Raw genomic sequence first — 5673 nt, forward strand, 5'->3', positions numbered from 1 at the left:
CCCCAAACAGACAGGACCCGCAGACCAGGTGAGCTGAGGTGGAGACCCAGACAAGGAAAAAGCATTAGCATCTCCTTCTGGGGCCCCAGAATCTACTGCACAAGTCCAGGCAGAGCTCGGTAACATCGGCTTGTGATTAAAGCTTCAGGGATTCGGATGACTCAGAATGAGTCAGCAGCGAGAAGTGGCCGCCAAAAATAGCACAGGCTGTGCTAGACTCAGCGTGATTAGTCCAGATGGAGGCTTCTTCCAGAGGAGATGACCCCTTCTCACTTGCGCTGCTCTGACATCCACGGAGGTTGGTGCTAATTTCGAACCCCATATTTTAGGGGGGACGTGGGTAAATTAGAATACCTGCAAAGGAGAGTCACCGGGAGGTTGAGGAGGCTGAAAGCACGGAGGTTAACAAAAAGGATGAGGACAGGGATGTTCGATCCGTAAAGACAAACTCCTAGAGCCAATAACAGCATCGTTACAGGCGGTCTTACAGTTGAGGTATCAGACGGCTTTATATTAGCCCAAGGAACAGAACCGATGTGCCCCCAAGCCTCAGACATTTATTTCTCATGTCGCATGCCACGGCTGGGTTCTTGTGGTTCCATGTGCCTTCTCATTCTGGGACCCAGGATGAAGGAACTTGGGACGGAAGAGAAACGAAGCTGGTGGAAATCTGCGATGCTTCAGAAAGATCTCCCTCAGGTAAGGTTAACCTGGTTCACATTGCATTGGCTGAAGTGTGTCACGTTGCCAGTTCTGGCATCAATGGACAGGGAGGCACGGTCCCAGCACAGGAGCAGATGACAGCAGTGGGCACAGATGTATGACTCTCTACAGAAAAGCAGGAGCAAACGACCAGGAAAGTAATATCGTTTACGACAGTGCCCTCGGCGACATTCCGTGGGAGTTGAGAGAACAAGATTTTGTGAAAGACACAATTCCTTAGAAGGGGCTTTGAAGATGGAGAAGATCATTTTCTTGACAGGCCTGGGCCAATCACTCTCCCTTTCTAAAATCACTCTATATTCACACATATACTTATTATATGGTAATGCATTTCAGTGTGAAGGTTTATAAATTAGTTAGCTCGGGTCTAAGTGGGATGGTTTTCTTGCCTGAGGAGAGAAGGGGAAAAATAAACAAACTTTTCACTCTGGGAGTGAACTCTATAGACATTTAAATGAGGTAAATGAAATTTAAACAGTTGAGAAATCACAACTATGAAGAACTAGGTTAAGCCAGGAAGGGAAGGGAGCGAATTAAGAGAAAAATATAAGAAACTGAGTTTAATTAAAGGACCTAGAAGGAAGATATTAGTTGCTGTTCTCCGTGAGGAATAATAAATGAAAGATTGTCTGTCAGTTTTTGGTTGCAAAGGCCTAAATTATGGTTCTCCTCACACTTCTCTCCTCAAAAAAAGGATTTATTTAATCTAGCTCTGAAAATTTCACAGATGGAGGGAGCAAAAGCAGGCTGATTACAGTTTGTTTATTTGTTTGTTTATCAGAAATTCTTGCGGCCTTGGCCACCGGGAACAAAACAATTCCCAATAGGGTAAAAGAGAAGAATGGACTCTGTTTTCCTAAGCGTGGCTGGTGAAGGGAGGGGAGTTGGAAGAGGCAGAAATGGGCGCTGAGCCTCCAATACTTCATTGCTCGCGTCACATGGACTTTCGGTTTTAATCCATTTTATTTTTGTGTTTGAGGAGGTTTTGTTTTTGTTAACTTCCTGGTGCAACATCGCTGTGTTAAAACGTCTGGAAGTCACATGACCGATGCCAACTGCACCATGCCGTGGCTGTGAGGCCAACGCTTCCTCGCTAATTCTCCATGTGAAGACCACCTCGGTCTTCTCTGAGGAGAAGCACGGTTTTAATATTTAAAAAATAGTGTGGTGCTGGTAAAAATAAAAAAAAAAAAATCACAACAGCATTCCTCTCTAAAGCTACCACCCTGTTCCGGGGTGAGCACAATTAGGGGCGGGCACAATTAGGGGTGACTCTAGTGAGGTCCTGTCCTTCGGGACGTGTAAAGTCGCTTTGTGCAAGGCAAAGTCCGGTAAATGGAAGTTAGAAGGCCTCTTTGGGGTTCTGTGTCCACAACCTGCCAGCCGTGTGATTTTGGCTAATAAGAACAGTAAACATTTATTGAGCACTGACTGTGTGCCGCATATGGGTCTAAGCTTTTACAAGGATTAACTCAGAGAATCTTTGTAACAACATTATGTGAGACAGCCATGATTATTCTTCCCATTTTAAAAATAAGAAAAGGCACGGGAACATGCCCCAATATATAAAGACCTTCTACAAATCAATAATAAAATAAATAAATAACGCAATGGAAAATAGCAGTAAAAAAATGGGCGAGAAACGTAAACAGGCACTTCGCGAAAGAGAACATCCAAATAGTCATTAAACATAGGGAAATGTGCTCAGCCTCATTTGCCCAAAAGTCCAAATTAAGATCAAAAATAACGTACCGCTACACACTTAGCACAGTGCCCCAAATTCAACAGACTGATGCCAGCGAGTGCTGGAGAAGAAGCAGAGCGATGGCCGCTCACATGCTGCTGTGGGGGAGGAGTGGCCCCCGCCGCCTTGGCCAACAGCCCGGCATCAGCCTCTCTAGCTGGGTGGACACAGGCAAGCCCTATGATGTGGCAATCCCACTCTCAAATGTGGGGTGAATGTAAATATCTGCACCCGTGCACCAAAAATAAGAAAACAAAAGCAACAACAACAACAACAAAAAAAACACGCATGAAAGAATGTTCACAGAAGCATGAGTTGGAAAGGCCTCAGCTGCACACACCCCAAATGCCATCAACTGTAGGGGGCCTGAGAACAATCGATGTGCTCACACAACTGATGCTATTCAGAAGAACAAATCAACGTCAGCGCCATGCAAGGCCATGGCTGAATTTCATTTAAAAGAAAAAAATGTTGAAAGGACTAAGACACAGAAGAATACTGTGTGACTGCATTTATGTGACGTACCAGGGTTTGCAAAATTAAAACTCTAGTTTTAAAAGTTGGGAGAATGGCGACCTCGGGGGAAGGGGGGAGGGTGTGGTGACCAGGAAGAGGCATGGGGCCCTGTGAGGGGACCTTAGTGTTCCTCCCTGCGCCCTGCGTGATAAACAAAAGCCCACTGGTAAATCTCAAACCCGTTTCTTTATTCCTGGTTCAAGATTTGTTCTACGATGGGCCCATCTTCAGAATCCACGCGTAATCAGATGAGAACTTATTTCTTCTTTTTTTGGGGTGTTTTTTTTTTCCACAACGTAAATGCCAAAGTATTACACGCACATTGATTTTTTCGTTCATTTTCAAATTAAACAGTCTGCCCTTCCTTGCACCTGTCCCCAAGAAACTGGGAACCAAATACACAATAAATATTATGTTTAAGTTAAACATAATCGACTTTAAATGTTAAAGACTTGGAAATACTTTAGTACAACAACCTGGCAGTTTCAATTCTGTTTTTTTACTTCACCTATTATTTACTCAAGGGATTGCTTTTCCGTGTCTTTCTAATTTTGTGTGATTTTCCAAAGTAGCTCTAATGAACAAGTGTCACTTGATAATAAAACAAATGCAAAAGTAAACTTTAAAATTGCACGGAACCTTCGACTGCCGAGATGGGGAGTTCTAAAAGCAACATGTGGTCCTCTCTCACGTATCGCTCTTTGCCTGTAAATGCTTCTTCTCTCCTCAAGTTTTCAGTAAATTCTGTAGAGAATTTGCCATTTGAATCGCCTTTGCTGAAATCAAGCCCATGCTTTCTGGACGTGGCCCAGCTCGTACCTGTTGGCCAGGCTTTTCTACCCTGAACAGCCAGTTGGAAGCAGAACCACCTCAACCATCACGTTGAAACGATCTGATTTCTCTGAACACATCGTACATTTTGAGGATTAGTTCAAATTCCGAGAACATAGTAGCAGCCCTCTCTTGGTAATGATGGTAAAATCCATCTCTTGATAAATGAAATGGTTTACTAAATGATGAGCCTTGAAATTTGATTCCGTGTTTTTTACTTTCTTTATTCTCTATAGGGGAAAAATGTTCTAAAACATGGTTTAAGGGCGATGTTTCAAAGATGTTAAGAAATAATACGTTGTATTTCATTGACTTTAAGATGCTTTATTTTTACATCCTATATTTGTGAAATTGTAATTATCTCATGATGGATGGCGTTTTGCCACCATGGTTGGCCAAGCAGTCATCGTGACACCAGCGTCATCGCCTGCTCGTCGATGGGCTTACTGGTTCAGGTAGGTAGCTTCTAAACTGGCCTCCATGAGCCTCACCATCTGGGACTCAGGCTTTTGAGGAACGTCGTCTTCCTGCACGTGGCCAGGCCTAGTGACTTACTTCTAACAGAATGTGACAAAGGCAGCAGGATGTCACTTCTGAGATCAGGTTATACAATGACTATACCTTCTATCCGGCTGCCTTCTCTTGCTGTCTCGGTCCTTCACACCGAAGAAGCCAACCGCTGTGTGATAGACTGACTGCCCTGTGGAGAGGCCACACAGCAGGGAAATGGGGGAGGCCTCCGGAAAAGCCACCCAGAGACTGGGACTTCAGTCCGACAGCCCATGAGAACTAAATCCTGCCAACTGTAGCGAGCTCGGAAGCCGACCCTCTTCCAATGAGCCTTGGTGTGACTGTGGCGCAGGACGAACCTCGATTAGAACATGGGCTAGTCCGAGCCAGTGGGCCCAGCTCAGCTGTGCCTGCATCCCAGTCCACAGAAACCGAGAGATAATTCATGCGTGTTGGGTTCAGGTATGAACTCTAGGAGCAATCTATAACGAATACACACACTGCCGTCGTTTCGAGTCAGATATTCAACATTATTTGAAGCCCATGTGGTCAGTAAAATTGTTTTCAAATGTCTTTAAAAAATAGACTAAGAATTGGCATTGGAGTGGAAAGGTAGCATGCATGCCAAAGGAAAAGACACAGAGCGTGGGGGCGTAAGCAAGACCTCACGAAGCCAACGTGCGTCTGCGTAGGAATGCCCGCGAATTCTGTGTTCTTTTGCAAAGCAACAGCCAAGTGTTTACCGGACTGTAAACTTTACTGGGAAACTTAGAAAGTTCCTTCTCCCTAGGCTGGCAGGTAGTGTGTCCCCCTTACCCGGGACAGCTTCCACAAAGAGGTGACTACGTAAAGGCAGGAGTGCTCTCTCAGGTAAGGTGCTGGGGAGGGCATTATACCCACCAATGGGTTCACCAACACCTTTCTGATTTTCAGCTCCCTGAAGACAGGGGGCGCTGCTGTCTCCAGCTCACTCCTTCACCTCCAGGGCCCACCCCAGTGTCCCGCCGAGAGCAGGGGCTGAAGAACTAGGCGATGCTGGAATGGATGAAGGACCGTGGGCACCGGAGCTGAGACCTGAAACGCTACTCTAAATCGAAGGCCCCAAAGTGAGATAAAGTTTTCCTTGCCAGGAACTGTGTCTCCATAACGGCCTTTATCTTTAAGGGCTGATGGTAAATGGGAAGAGAAAAACAATTATACCAAGAATTGAGCTTTTAAGCCTAGCATTTTATTCTGTCGATTATTTTTCTAAATGCAATTATAGCAATATCATGAATATTGGCTTTAAATACCTAATGGAGAGTCAGATTCCTAGAACTTAAATACATTTTCAAGGCATGAAGAGGAAC

At 44.9% G+C, this 5673-nt stretch overlaps 1 long non-coding RNA gene across 1 annotated transcript; it reads left to right on the forward strand.

Annotated features, from left to right (window-relative positions):
* Window positions 1-234: 234 nt before the first annotated feature.
* Window positions 235-5430, forward strand: LOC120582757 (uncharacterized). The gene is made up of 3 exons (XR_005647634.1): window positions 235-298; window positions 627-699; window positions 5258-5430. It is a non-coding gene; the product is annotated as an uncharacterized LOC120582757 (long non-coding RNA).
* The last annotated feature ends 243 nt before the right edge of the window (window positions 5431-5673 follow it).

This window comes from Pteropus medius, unplaced genomic scaffold (assembly GCF_902729225.1).
Source record: "Pteropus medius unplaced genomic scaffold, Ma_sr-lr_union100, whole genome shotgun sequence".
In the NCBI taxonomy this organism is placed as follows: Eukaryota; Metazoa; Chordata; class Mammalia; order Chiroptera; family Pteropodidae; genus Pteropus; species Pteropus medius.